Source organism: Convolutriloba macropyga, chromosome 1 (assembly GCF_964194025.1).
Source record: "Convolutriloba macropyga chromosome 1, txConMacr16.3, whole genome shotgun sequence".
NCBI lineage: Eukaryota > Metazoa > Xenacoelomorpha > Acoela > Convolutidae > Convolutriloba > Convolutriloba macropyga.
Genome location: NC_134468.1, coordinates 31,376,503 through 31,392,636, shown reverse-complemented (window position 1 = coordinate 31,392,636; position 16,134 = coordinate 31,376,503). Strand labels below are relative to the sequence as shown.

Sequence of the window (16,134 nt, the reverse complement as noted above, 5' to 3'; positions counted from 1 at the left end):
CCGCAAAACGATAACTGAGGCACTTGAACTCTGCTTTCTCAGAGCTTACGAAAACCTGTGTTTTCAATGTTTAGCATGAACAAGGACCTATCGTCGGTAGTTCTTCTGATTAACAAACTGGACTGTACCCGGACCGAACTCCAAGTCTATATCAGTACTAGGCAAGTCTGAATCCAAGTCTTATTTAGCTTCCCAGTACTGGGCAAGTCTAAATACAAGTCTTACAAGTCTGGCAAGTCTTAACCAAGACTTGAATAACACTTGGAAGTTGATTCCTAAGTCAAAACCAACTTTTCAAAAAATTTCGAGTGAAATTTTCGAATTCAAAAAATTTCGCAACGTGCCACGATTTTTGCATTACTTTTTATGCACTTTATCGGGGCCCCTAAAAACTGATCCCAACTGATGCCAGGGGACCCCGGAAGGTCAAATGGGACAAAATTGGTCCGTTTTCAGGTGTTTCTGAGCCGTTTTCAGCCGTTTTTCAGCCATTTCGAGCCGAATTTTAGCCGAAAATCGACATATATATATTTCAGATCTTGAAATGTCTGGGTATTCGAATCAAGGGAAAGTTATGAAGAAGACTGTGAGGGTTCCCGTGCTGTCAAGGGGCCCAGTTTTACAAAGTTGTGGAAACCTGGTTGATAATAGTGGGAATCTGTCACGAAATATGGGTCAAAATGGGGACGAAAATGGGCATATGACAGTGCCTGTGTACAGATTGGCACAAGAGCCAATCCTGCCCTCTGTTAGTTTAGCATTGTATCAGCGTATCCTGGGCATACCAGGCATGCCATGGTCATGGGCGGGGGCATACCATGGGATAATGGGATATATTGGTGGCATATGGCATATTGGGTGGCGAACGGGCATTTCGGCTATATTCATATGGTCAAATTACACGGTGCTCACTACCTAATTTCTCATCAATCAGTGACCCAAATTTAACTTGCCATATATAGTTTCAAAGCTTAAATAATACGGTCTCAATGAGCTACGCACCGTTTAATGTGACCCAAAACTGATGGAGTTATTAAAGATCTGGCGTTGTGACACCCGAAAATCTGAGGTACGCCCGATGGCCCATCGTTAATAACTTTTTATTGATGGATTCGATCTGGGTGACTTTTTGTTATGAGTAAGCCTATTATCTGCTCTAACAAACAATACATTTGTGGGCTTGATTGGTATCAATTTGATAGAGTTATTAATGATCGAGCCCGAGGTACCTTGTGTGTATGTAGGTCGAACTAGGCGGTGCTCACTACCTAATTTCTCCTCAACCAGTGATCCAAACTTAATGTGCCATATATAGTTTTAAAGCTTAGATAATAGCGGTCTCAATGAGCTAAATCCCGTTTAATTTGATCCAAAATTGATGGAGTTATTAAGATCTGGCGTTGTGACACCCGAAAATCTTTCGGTTATTTTTAAAGTTTCCCGGCTATTTTTGACGGTTTTTTCGGCTATTTTTGACGTTCCCCCGGCTTTTTTAGGCGTTTTTTTCGGCTATTTTTGACGTTTTCTTCGGCTATTTTTGACGTTTCCCGGCTATTTTTGACGTTTTTTTCGGCTTTTTTTGACGTTTTTTTGGCTATTTTTGACGTTTCCCCGGCTGTTTTTGACGTTTTTTCCGGCTATTTTTGACGTTTTTTTTCAATTGTCAAGTCTAAAATCAGACTTGGATTAGAATTGCCAAGTCTAAAATCAGACTTGGATTAGACTTGCCAAGTCTCAGCCCCGACTTGGATTTAGACTGCCAAGTGTAAAAAGTGACATGATCATGGTTCTGAATCAGTAATGAAATAACACTTGGATTTAGACTTGTCCAGTACTGAAATTGACTTGGCGTTAGGTCCGGGTAGTTTTCCTCTGAACAAACTGGGCAATTTTGAAATCCGTAAGCTCTCTGGACACTTCTCCGGCGAACGCTTCACTTGACACTTCTTTAGGCGTTCTCCAGCCCTGATGCCCCAAACTAATTGGCGAGTAATGGAAATAGCTTGCTGAACTTTACCGCAAGAACGGACCTACACAAATTGATTAAGTATCAGTTCGACCTCCAAAAGCAAGCGCAATTTGAGAGATACCATGAACGACACAGAAGAACCAAAAGAAAAATATACTGCGACCGATATCGAGACTGATAAAAACCTCTCATTCTGTTGAAAGAAGTATTGTATGTTCTAAACACTGTAATCTTGGTCCATTCCTGTTGGGTTGGAAGGCGGGCTGGGTTGGTGGTAATTGCGGCTTCGTATGTCTTTGTCGAAAATTTTTTGGTGGCTGACTCTTGGATGAGCGAAGGAACTTCGATAATTTCTTTATTTCAATGTTTCACACTGGCTGTTTTGTTCCGTGATTTTCAGAATTATGAATTAAATGTACTAACTTAGATTTCTCAAAGCTCATATAATTTAAAAGGCAATTACATGGTAATAAAAATTCACAGCCGAGGAAACTCCGATTAGGAGTTTAAACATGAGATAGAGGGCAGGAAAATAAAGTGTCATAGATCATGAAAGAGACACCCGGATACTTCGAATTAAGGAACGCAGGGAGGTTCTCAACATTAGATCAACCTGCTAATGCAGATCAAATAGTGAGTCATTCGCATACATGACTACTGACGAAATAATTGCTCTGGAGGAAACAGGTAGAGCCGAACGAGCGCAGAGCAGAAGGCAATAAAGAGAGATTCAAAGCCGAATACGTCCCGTGTTCTGATTGGTTGACATTAAACTCGACACTTTTAAGGCAGTTTTGTGAGAAAAATTCCTACAAAAAAGCGTAACGAAGATCTTATTCTCATTTTTCCCATTCAGCTCTGCACCCGTTCGCCTCTAATTCCTCAATTGCTCTCGAAAAAGAGATGAGGAGTTCACTTTGGGTATGTATAGCTCAAAATTAGGAAGCAGCCTCAGAGAGCAGTTACGGATGACTGGGAGGGGTGTTGTGGTTTGTGCAAACATCCCAAAATCTCCCTTGACGATACGAATTTCCTCCTCCTGAAGTGTTCCTCAGCAGTTCTGCTGAGTCACTCTCTTGGAGCTCAATTTCGATTATGATAATACGCAACAATTAAACTGAGCAAGACTTCCAACTTTTATCTCTCAAGAAGATACGCGCTTGTTCAGTTCAAATTTTAAACTTGTTTTCACAATTTTCTAAAAAGTGAAAGTTACTGTGGTAAAAATTATGCAAAATTGTTAGCCTAGTTTGATAATCACCGTTTCAGAAAAAACCCCTGATACTCGAATAAACATTTTCACAACATCTTATAAGTCTCAAAAGACAAATATAAAAGATTTTCTCTTTGTTGCTCTGACACTTAAGTGTTGCATGCTGTAGTTTTTTGGCTACTATTTGAAAGCAACACTGAATGATTTTCAATTTGAAGAACATGCCATACTTAAGGAATCTTAATCGTATAAGATCTGATCAAAACCTTATCAAAAATGAGTAATTACTTTCCAAATGTTTATCTTACAAGAATATTATCAAACTTTACACGATAAACTTTTTTGTCAGACAGAATTTTCAACGTTTAAGATATGGCAAAAGTGAACTTTTAATAATAATAATAAATTGTTTACTGGTGTCTTTACAGCAGAATAAATAGAGCACTTACACAGTTGATCAATACAAAAACAGAGCACCAGAAAGATCACCATTAGACCATAAGGTCCGTTTTCAGGCGTCTCATAGTCGGAAGAGAAATTTCATGTTATTTATTTCAAAGTTATTCAGTGGAAATCAAAATTAGAGTGATAGCGATGAAAAAAAACAAGGAAGGTTAGTGTTAAAATGATTTCAATTTAGTCATACCTTTTGATGAATAAATTTTCTAATTTAAGCCATAAATTAATCTAGTGAGTTGTTCATTCAGTAAAAAAAAGTGTTCTAGCTTTTCGTGAGCAAAATTATTTAAATGTGCGCCGCTCAAATTTTTCACTTTTGTTACAAAATTAGAATCCAGTTTGAGAAAAACGTTTAAGAGTTTTCGGATTTTATTTGACAGACTGTTTTCGGAAAAAGATGAATTAAGGGGGACAGCTTTAACACGTTTTTCGCATGAGCACAGTTTTGACAGTTCATTTTGTGTAATGAAGTGATTTATGTCCATGATGCAACTTTCACGTCTTATGCATTTTGTCATCAGTTTGAAAACTTCGTACAGATGAAGCTCCTGGGCCGAAAAAACTTTGTATTTCTCTCTGATGAGAGAAACTGAGTCAAACTTTTGAACAAAAAAGATTACTCTCAGTATTCTATTAATTTTCGCATCGATTTTCTGCATCGTAGCTCTACTGGCAGTACCATAGACTAGAATCCCGTATTGAACCACTGGTTTAACATAAGTGTTGAAAATCTTGATCAATTGGCTGCGATATAAAATTTTTCTCAATTTATAGAAAAGTCCGCAAAATTGTACCAATTTATTTTCTACGCGATTCGAGTGTCCTCTAAAACATAATTTTTTGTCAATCGTTATGCCCAAAAAACCTAAAGAATTTATATTTTCAAGGCGCTTGCCGTTCATTGTAAAGACATCACTTCTGTCATGCTTAGTCTTAAAGGTTATAGTTTTACTTTTATCCGTGTTCAGTGTAAGTTTGTTCATTTTAAGCCAGTTTTCTGTTTGAGATAAGATCTGTTGATGTTCCCGACAAGCAATTGCTTTATTTGATTTTGTGTAAACTGCAGTATCATCAGCACAGAAAATGAAGTTTGAGCATGGGCTGTTGGTTTTCAAATCATTTATGTAAACAATGAAAAGAAGTGGGCCTAATATAGACCCTTGTGGTACCCCGTATTTAACTTCTGTCATTTGCGACTTCCTTTGTCCAGACTGTACAAATTGTTTCCTGTTTTTCAAATAAGATTCCAAAACAGTATATACAGGACCCCTTAATCCATACATTTTACACTTTTGAAGCAGAATTTTTCTGTCAATAGTGTCGAAAGCTTTACGTAAATCTAAAAATGTGCAATAAGTTTGCTCCGTATAAGAGTGTTTTGATGATCGTATCAACTCAACCAAGCTGCTAACTGCGTCAACTTTTATCGTGTAGGATCTGATCAGATGTGATTTAAAAAATTTATTGTGTAAGACGTGATAAGTTTTTTACAAAGTCTTAGACAGGCGAAACATAATCTTATAAGTACTCATGAGACAATCTTTGTTAGTAATTTTACAGGATGAAAATTCTCAGATGTATGGGGTCTGCAAGCTTCATGGAAAAATCATTCGACCCTCAAAAATTCTTGCGAGCCAAATTACAACTTAGTACATATCTCTTTTGCTGAATTTTGTAACACGAGCGCTGAGGATGTTTTGAACAAGACAAACTTCAGCTCCACAGATGGAAGATATTACATATAACAAGAGAGATATCTTACAGGATGATAGTTAGACTATAAGAACTACCTGTTTTTTTGTTATACGCTTCGCTACTAAATGCCATTTTTGATTATGCACAGTCATGTGGAGTAACCATGTTGCAGCTATAAAAGCTATTGTGCTATTTATTCCGTCAATAAAAACTATTGCGCAACTTAGTCCTACGTCACTAAAGTCCAGACCATATTGCTCTGTTGTTTTTAATTGAGACAGCTCCATTTAGAGGTTTCCCATGACCCATAACTTTAACAAGACCCACATTTTGATATAAAAGCAGGATACAATTTGGTTCAGGTTATTTGATGCAAGTGTTATGTAGGTAATGGCGATATCTTTTGAGATCCACTCCTGACTCTCACACTTACTCAGTGTAAAAGTATGAAATACTGTTAAGTTGGATTTCATTGGACATAAATGTTCACAAACATGTTTTTGCTTCTCTACCTCAAAAAGTTGTTAATTTCAAATTAGAGTAGCAAAGTCAGAAAGATACCACTAACTGTCAGTTGTTTTAAAAAATTATAAGTTTTCAATCCCCATCTGAAAAAGCATGTTCATATCTATTACAAGGCAACTGTCGGATTTCTCAATTCAACCTATTCAATTTGGCCATTATCTTTCACGATCATGTTTTAAGATTAGGGTTATAAGCGTGCGTGAAAATTTGAAACGGTAAGCAAATTTAGTTCAAATTTGCTTCATTTTTGGATTTATGTCACAATTTTCACCATGCTCTTTTCCGGAGACATGCATTAGAGAGTGAAAAACTTTGCTACTCTTTACCACAATTCTGTCACTTTTTTTCGCTATAAAACAGATTTCCAAAATTTGAAATGAATACAACATGTTGCCATCCACAAAACGCTTTTTTGTTTAAAAAAGATAGCTTGAAGGGCATTTGATAAGTAATGTCGCCCAGGGTATATTATTTCAAACGTTGTTCAACTAACTGAAGTACTAGCCAACAAAAAAACTTGTTTGGATCTCGCCGGCGCGAAATACTTAAGAATTTTGCATCTTTCCGATTTAAAAAAAATCAGGAAAAAAAGTGTCGTGTACAAGTTTAATTGCAACTCACTCAAAACTGTCTCTAACAAACTGTGTCTTCCTCCTATATTCGCCGACGGTCAGTTCTGTAAATCAGTTAATTTTTTAACAGTAAATTTGGTTCATCATTGGACGGGCTAATGAGATCAAACTGATGAAAACAATATAAATTGCACAGATACAATCTTTATTCGTCATTTTTAGTACTGCTGTCATATATTACTAGGAACTGGATAAAACGTAACTTTATGCTTTGTCGAGCATAATGGCAAGGAAAATGTCAAAAGCAAACTTTACGCTTAAACTTTAAGCCCACATTTTCCTACACTTTTTCAAGCAATTGTTTCTAAAATCGGTCAGCTAAAAATGGTCTAGAAAAATATGGCGAGTAGGAAGGAAAGCCTGCGTTACCTTTCGAAAAAACTTTCCCTTCTGCGTTAATTTGCCAAACAAATTTGGTAACACTATTTTTTTAGTTGTTTTGTAATTCAAGGTAGTGGAATTTATCAAAACAGCTTTATTCATGTACGTGAAACTTTCTCAATGCTATTCAAACCTAACTACTTGCAAATAAAAGGCCGTGTTAAGCCAACGATCAACAAAAAATTCAAGTGACATTGATGAAACCTGACACAAAAAATTCAATAACTTTCCGTCACAAAAAACAGAATCACCTAACCATCTAGCTCGCGATAGCTGGTGATACGTCACAGCGGTTAGACGACTGTAATGATTTTCTAGAAGATGAAATTAAAAAATATAATGGCCCTTGTCGCGCAGCTCACCAAACATTTCGGCAGGTAAAAAAATCACATCAGCCGTGTGATTTGAATGACAACCATCACAGCAAAAATTTAAATACGCATGCCTAAAAAACTTCAGGTGATTCAAAATCAAGTTTTCACCATCTGTATTACGTATTCACGCTTTGATATTATAAAAAATGCATTTCAGTGACAGCATGAATAATTGCGTCCAAACCACTTTTTTTTGTTTTTTATATTTTGTGCTTCCTATGGGCAAAAAATAAGGCGCAGTGCTCAAAAGGTTGACAACTCATCCTGCGTGCTATGGTACCTGAGCGCAGTCATGGTTTAGTCTCTTGCCCTACGGTGTGGAGGAGACAATCACCGTTCAAAAGGAAGAGTTTTTGAGGTGGATGAATTGAACACTACTTTCCTTCACTTCTGTCGTCAGTCTCTGTATAGAAAAAATATTGAGATGGGCTTCTCTGTCAAATATCGGGAGGATATGAATTTCAAATTTAAATATGCGCATGTTTGCAGCACTTGCTCCCCCCACCCCTACATACTGAATCTTGGTTCAAAAAGCTCCAGATATCGTTGCAAGATTTTGTTGTTTATTTTGAGGAAGTATATCTTGGCCAGCTCAACAAAAAAGCGAGTACGCGAAAAGCACGCTTTCATCACGTAATAGCATGCCTCAATACAACCGTGGTAGAATACTTAGTTTCTTCAACCGCGCCCAAACAACTTCGTTTGTATATACATTGACATCTTCGTACACATAACGTTACGAATGTCTTCCCACGATATTTGAGGGACCATTTCACTGGGATGGTGTTTAAATGCTTCTTCTGTCTTAGTTTGTGTCAGCATAAATTTGCATTCTTTATTCTATTTTGCCCAGTTATAAATTGATAGTGCCGCACTCATACTAGGCCTTTATCTGTTGTTACTGGTGAAACACAGGTAGTAAGGCATTAGTACGGTCCACACCATAGACATCTGAGATCATACGGACCGCAAACGACTTCATGATTTTTTAACCCTTTTTTCATCTTGTAACTATTTTCATCTGGTACGGCACTGTACAATATGAAAAAAGTACTAAAATATATTAAAATATTTTCCCGTCCCTATGATCTAAGATTTCTATGGCGTGGACCGTACCAAGGCCCTACTAATGTTAGTCCTAAGTTTTCTGTGGCACCGCATGAGTCTTGGTAGAAAATTTTACACTTTTGTCTAAGATGTTCAACCTGTCAACTTGTGTCGTGATTTGAGATAAGACTAACTTTTCTCTTTGGGCTTTCGCGGTATTTCTTCTCTGGGCTTTCAAAACTCTTTGAGCTTTCAAAATACTTAAGAATTTTGCATGTTCCCAATTTTTAAAAAAATCAAGAAAAAAAGTGTCGTGTACAAGTTTATTTGCAAATCACTCAAAACTGTCTCTAACAAACTGTGTCTTCCTCCTATATTCGCCGACGGTCAGTTCTGTAAATCAGTTAATTTTTTAACAGTAAATTTGGTTCATCATTGGACGGGCTAATGAGATCAAACTGATGAAAACAATATAAATTGCACAGATACAATCTTTATTCGTCATTTTTAGTACTGCTGTCATATATTACTAGGAACTGGATAAAACGTAACTTTATGCTTTGTCGAGCATAATGGCAAGGAAAATGTCAAAAGCAAACTTTACGCTTAAACTTTAAGCCCACATTTTCCTACACTTTTTCAAGCAATTGTTTCTAAAATCGGTCAGCTAAAAATGGTCTAGAAAAATATGGCGAGTAGGAAGGAAAGCCTGCGTTACCTTTCTAAAAAACTTTCCCTTCTGCGTTAATTTGCCAAACAAATTTGGTAACACTATTGTTTTAGTTGTTTTGTAATTCAAGGTAGTGGAATTTATCAAAACAGCTTTATTCATGTACGTGAAACTTTCTCAATGCTATTCAAACCTAACTACTTGCAAATAAAAGGCCGTGTTAAGCCAACGATCAACAAAAAATTCAAGTGACATTGATGAAACCTGACACAAAAAATTCAATAACTTTCCGTCACAAAAAACAGAATCACCTAACCATCTAGCTCGCGATAGCTGGTGATACGTCACAGCGGTTAGACGGCTGTAATGATTTTCTAGAAGATGAAATTAAAAAATATAATGGCCCTTGTCGCGCAGCTCACCAAACATTTCGGCAGGTAAAAAAATCACATCAGCCGTGTGATTTGAATGACAACCATCACAGCAAAAATTTAAATACGCATGCCTAAAAAACTTCAGGTGATTCAAAATCAAGTTTTCACCATCTGTATTACGTATTCACGCTTTGATATTATAAAAAATGCATTTCAGTGACAGCATGAATAATTGCGTCCAAACCACTTTTTTTTGTTTTTTATATTTTGTGCTTCCTATGGGCAAAAAATAAGGCGCAGTGCTCAAAAGGTTGACAACTCATCCTGCGTGCTATGGTACCTGAGCGCAGTCATGGTTTAGTCTCTTGCCCTACGGTGTGGAGGAGACAATCACCGTTCAAAAGGAAGAGTTTTTGAGGTGGATGAATTGAACACTACTTTCCTTCACTTCTGTCGTCAGTCTCTGTATAGAAAAAATATTGAGATGGGCTTCTCTGTCAAATATCGGGAGGATATGAATTTCAAATTTAAATATGCGCATGTTTGCAGCACTTGCTCCCCCCACCCCTACATACTGAATCTTGGTTCAAAAAGCTCCAGATATCGTTGCAAGATTTTGTTGTTTATTTTGAGGAAGTATATCTTGGCCAGCTCAACAAAAAAGCGAGTACGCGAAAAGCACGCTTTCATCACGTAATAGCATGCCTCAATACAACCGTGGTAGAATACTTAGTTTCTTCAACCGCGCCCAAACAACTTCGTTTGTATATACATTGACATCTTCGTACACATAACGTTACGAATGTCTTCCCACGATATTTGAGGGACCATTTCACTGGGATGGTGTTTAAATGCTTCTTCTGTCTTAGTTTGTGTCAGCATAAATTTGCATTCTTTATTCTATTTTGCCCAGTTATAAATTGATAGTGCCGCACTCATACTAGGCCTTTATCTGTTGTTACTGGTGAAACACAGGTAGTAAGGCATTAGTACGGTCCACACCATAGACATCTGAGATCATACGGACCGCAAACGACTTCATGATTCTTTAACCCTTTTTTCATCTTGTAACTATTTTCATCTGGTACGGCACTGTACAATATGAAAAAAGTACTAAAATATATTAAAATATTTTCCCGTCCCTATGATCTAAGATTTCTATGGCGTGGACCGTACCAAGGCCCTACTAATGTTAGTCCTAAGTTTTCTGTGGCACCGCATGAGTCTTGGTAGAAAATTTTACACTTTTGTCTAAGATGTTCAACCTGTCAACTTGTGTCGTGATTTGAGATAAGACTAACTTTTCTCTTTGGGCTTTCGCGGTATTTCTTCTCTGGGCTTTCAAAACTCTTTGAGCTTTCAAAATACTTAAGAATTTTGCATGTTCCCAATTTTTAAAAAAATCAAGAAAAAAAGTGTCGTGTACAAGTTTATTTGCAAATCACTCAAAACTGTCTCTAACAAACTGTGTCTTCCTCCTATATTCGCCGACGGTCAGTTCTGTAAATCAGTTAATTTTTTAACAGTAAATTTGGTTCATCATTGGACGGGCTAATGAGATCAAACTGATGAAAACAATATAAATTGCACAGATACAATCTTTATTCGTCATTTTTAGTACTGCTGTCATATATTACCAGGAACTGGATAAAACGTAACTTTATGTTTTGTCGAGCATAATGGCAAGGAAAATGTCAAAAGCAAACTTTACGCTTAAACTTTAAGTCCACATTTTCCTACACTTTTTCAAGCAACTGTTTCTGAATTCGGTCAGCTAAAAATGGTCTATAAAAATATGGCGAGTGGGAAGGAAAGCCTGCGAAACCTTTCGAAAATACTTTCCCTTCTGAGTTAATTTGCTAAAAAAATTTGATAACACTATTTTTTTAGTTGTTTTGTGGTTCAAGGTAGTGAATTTTATCAAAACAGCTTGACTTATGTACGTAAAACTTTCTCAACGCTATTCAAACCTAACTACTTGCAAAAAAAACGCCGTGTTAAGCCAACGATCAACAAAAAATTCGGGTGACATTGATGAAACCTGACACAAAAAATTCAATAACTTTCCATCACAAAAAACAGAATCACCTAACCATCTAGCTCGCGATAGCTGCTGATACGTCACTGCTGTTAGACGACTGTAATGATTTTTTTAAAGATGAAATTAAAAAATCTTATGGCCCTTGTCGCGCAGCTCACCAAACATTTCGGCAGGTAAAAATAAGTCAGTCATTTTCTCTTAACACAGTAGGATGAATAGCTAGTCAAGACTTTCATGATCCTTATGTGTTTTACTGAAACATGAAAGAAATTATTCTATCAAAATCCTGTTAATTGCAGTTCTGCGATAGATCTTAGGGTCTTCGAAATAAACCCCCGCGGAACTAAACCCGTCGGACATAAACACCCAAGGGAAAAACGCCATGTCAAACTTGAATGAATGACCGTGTGATTTGAATGACAACCATCACAGCAAAAATTTAAATACGCATGCCTAAAAAACTTCACGTGATTCAAAATCAAGTTTTCACCATCTGTATTACGTATTCACGCTTTGATATTATAAAAAATGCATTTCAGTGACAGCATGAATATTTGCGTCCAAACCACTTTTTTTGTTTTTTATATTTTGTGCTTCCTATGGGCAAAAAATAAGGCGCAGTGCTCAAAAGGTTGACAACTCATCCTGCGTGCTATGGTACCTGAGCGCAGTCATGGTTTAGTCTCTTGCCCTACGGTGTGGAGGAGACAATCACCGTTCAAAAGGAAGAGTTTTTGAGGTGGATGAATTGAACACTACTTTCCTTCACTTCTGTCGTCAGTCTCTGTATAGAAAAAATATTGAGATGGGCTTCTCTGTCAAATATCGGGAGGACATGAATTTCAAATTTAAATATGCGCATGTTTGCAGCACTTGCTCCCCCCACCCCTACATGCTGAATCTTGGTTCAAAAAGCTCCAGATATCGTTGCAAGATTTTGTTGTTTATTTTGAGGAAGTATATCTTGGCCAGCTCAACAAGAAAGCGAGTACGCGAAAAGCACGCTTTCATCACGTAATAGCATGCCTCAATACAACCGTGGTAGAATACTTAGTTTCTTCAACCGCGCCCAAACAACTTCGTTTGTATATACATTGACATCTTCGTACACATAACGTTACGAATGTCTTCCCACGATATTTGAGGGACCATTTCACTGGGATGGTGTTTAAATGCTTCTTCTGTCTTAGTTTGTGTCAGCATAAATTTGCATTCTTTATTCTATTTTGCCCAGTTATAAATTGATAGTGCCGCACTCATACTAGGCCTTTATCTGTTGTTACTGGTGAAACACAGGTAGTAAGGCATTAGTACGGTCCACACCATAGACATCTGAGATCATACGGACCGCAAACGACTTCATGATTTTTTAACCCTTTTTTCATCTTGTAACTATTTTCATCTGGTACGGCACCGTACAATATGAAAAAAGTACTAAAATATATTAAAATATTTTCCCGTCCCTATGATCTAAGATTTCTATGGCGTGGACCGTACCAAGGCCCTACTAAGGTTAGTCTTAAGTTTTCTATGGCACCGCTTGAGTCTTGGTAGAAAATTTTACGCTTTTGTCTAAGATGTTCAACCTGTGAACTTGTGTCGTGGTTTGAGATAAGACTAACTTTTCTCTTTGGGCTTTCGCAGTATTTCCGAATTGGATTTGGATCTGCGTCGGTTGACAAATCGACTGTGCCCGAATGGCGCTTTAGGACTTCGACTCCTCTGTCTCGTGGCACTACCCGAAGCAGACGAAGCAGAAGATATGACAGTCAGAGCAGCCGTAAACTGCTCCTTTAAGTTGGACATTTCAGCCCAATTAGTAAACAATAAACAACAGCTAAGAAGAATTTGAGATAAAAAGAATATTCAGTTCTGCAATGTTATAACACTCGCGAATTGTTCAGTTCCCAGACAGAAGAACGGTGTAAGTAAAAGCGAAAAAATAAAGTATAGATGACAAAAGGCAACGCTAGAATGAATTAAAATAGATCTCAGAACTGATATACCAGGCACAAAAGCGAGGAAAAACTGATGTCAACATCCTTTAGCCTTAAACTGAAAACTTTAAATCAGGAACATCATAGAAAATTTGACTGATTCCCACATACATAGTTATCATATTTTTAAAAAATTCCAAGTATAATAGAAAAGTAACGGACCATTTTAGCTTAAGTTAGGACAATACGAAAACCGTTAGTTCAGACTATATGCAAACTAAAAATTACGGTCTAAAGTGCAAAAAATAGCTCTTTAAAGAGATTTTCAAAGAAATGCCCGAAATGGAATCTGTTCACGTGAAATATAGAATTTCAAGTCAATATATTTTGTTAATATATGCAGACAATTTGTCTGCATTAGCGGACCACAGACGCCTTAGTCGTTAAAAGAGGCAGTTATATCAATCGAAAAAACGTAGAAACACGCTTTTAAAATCATTCAAATAGGCAAAAAGCGCTAACACGTTAGAAATTATTCTAGCGTTCTATATCAGCAAAAAATCTACAAATTGTGGCAAGGCTTGAAAGCTTTTTAAAATAATAAGTATTAATTAGAGACAAATTTGGCCAAGTTTGAATTACCCTCTAGTTGGGTTGTTATCTCTCAGACATACACAACAAGAGCGAAAAACACGAAATGACAGGAAATAAATTGGTTTCTGAACACTGTGTATGGAAAAGTGAAGAATCAATTTCTTTTCCTATCGCAACATGTTGGAAAAATTTAATCAGAGAACTGAAAAAGTTATTAAAAAAGTCCACAAAAAAACTATTTATTTAATCATGGGCGTGCCTCCAAATAAGGAGGTAGGTAAACAAAGTAAACAATTCAACAGAAAGAAAAACAACAAAACAAAGAACTGTGATTAGGTGCGCGCAAAGAAACGTGTAATTTGGGAGCAATTTTCATGATTCAAAAACATATTTGGTATCTACTAATGATGCATAATACAGTTTAAAGTAGTTATCTTATACGCCGGAAATGCATTTTAAATTGAAATCTATTAGGACATTAGGGTTAAATACAAATATGACCATTAAATGTGAGATATAAAATTGCCCTCTATGGAGCGAATCGGCAGACAATTTAAGCATTTTTTGCCGTGCGCACGCTGACGATTTTGTCTATTTGCAATTACGCATCGTTTTATCAGTTTTTAATTGTTCTATATTTAACAGTTCAAAACAAAGGGAAATTCTAAATTTATCTGTTTCATGAGAAGCAAATTTAGTTTTGATGAATTTACACAGGCTGTCACGCTTTCTGCTTAAAACGTTTCTCACATCGGATTCAGTTGGAAAAAAAAAGATGTTTTATCTTTGTGAATCATGTCTGTGGGAAGGGCTGCGATTTACGTCGACGCCCAAATTGCCCATCGAGACCAATTAGCCGTCTCGACCATATTCTCACATGCGAGAAACATACTGAAAACTGTCGATTTTCAAGTAATGCTTAAAATCAGGGCTCAAAGTAATGATTCAAAGTAAACGATAGTCTAAAGGGCCTTGACATAAAACAAAAAGAGTTATTATTTTAATTTAATTTCTTTAAATGGGCACTTTTCCGACAGTTGAGCACAAAAATAACCAAACATAACCCGCAGATTGCCGGGAAACAGCCGCCATTGATTCCGAAAATAAGGCTTAGGATTGAAAGAACAGAAAAAAAAACGGAAAATATTGATTGATATACGAAAACCTTTTCAAAGTGCGAAATATTTTGATTTCATTTTGTTGCTAGGCATACTCCTGCTTGTTAATGAGAGGATACAGGGGCCAGTATCAATACCAATAAACATAAAGTTGGTAAATAAGACTTATAAAAAAAGAACAAAATCAAATCAGTGGGCATATAAAATTGGGCTTCAAAAGTTAACCCCGCTTCTAATCCTCGATTTCGTTTTTTATACTGAATCTTTTTATTTCAGACTGCTTTGCTGAGCAACTACTATTTAAAAGCACTTTGAGCAGAATGAGGAAAGAATGGAATTAGCCTAGAGGAGTCAAAAAGATTTCAAGCAAAATGGTGCAAAAAGCGGCAAGATGAGGTAAAGCAAAAACCCAAATTTTTAAAAACATAGCAAGATTGGTCCTGAATTACAATTCAAATAATTCAACAAAACAGATGTCAATACTATCACCGTCCATGCAAAAACAGCATCTGATAATGAACAAGTCATAAACCAAGACCTCAGGGAAAGTTAACAGAAAACTACAAAAAACTAAAAACAAATTTATTTCATTTAAATTTCGGAAATGCAGGGTTATCTATTTTTGTCCTAAACCGTCGATTTCGAAAGACCTCTACATGATGAGCGTTAAAACAGCCAACGCTGACTTTGCAGGAAACCACAGGGAGATGTAGTAAAAAGACAGCAAACGTTAAGCAAAAAACCTCTTTTAAAAATTTCATTGAAAAGAAAGCCTGAAATCTTTGTTCCAATTATCTATAGACACGAGGCATATATAGACTCCGAGCAGGTAATAATTCGAAATTGTAGGACCTTGTAACATATGTAGCAACAAATGCAGACAATAATCAGAAAGTATAATCATAAGGTAAAATGAGAAAAAGAAAATTTGAATGCAATTCTCGCCAAAGTCTTAAAAAAGAATAAAAGAATTAAAAAACCCTTAAAGTGACAAAATTGTGACTCACAAAGGAGCGGCTTAGAACTATCCATAATGGGGCTGAGTGATAGAAAGATAAAAGAGGACAAATCGAAGAAGTCATCAAATTTATTGGAAACAAGTTGT

At 36.5% G+C, this 16,134-nt stretch overlaps 1 protein-coding gene across 1 annotated transcript in view; it reads right to left on the bottom strand.

The window, feature by feature from the left end:
* The window catches only part of LOC142338286 (uncharacterized), a 263,519-nt gene that overhangs the window by 16,782 nt on the left and 230,603 nt on the right, over positions 1–16,134 (bottom strand). The window lies entirely within an intron of this gene.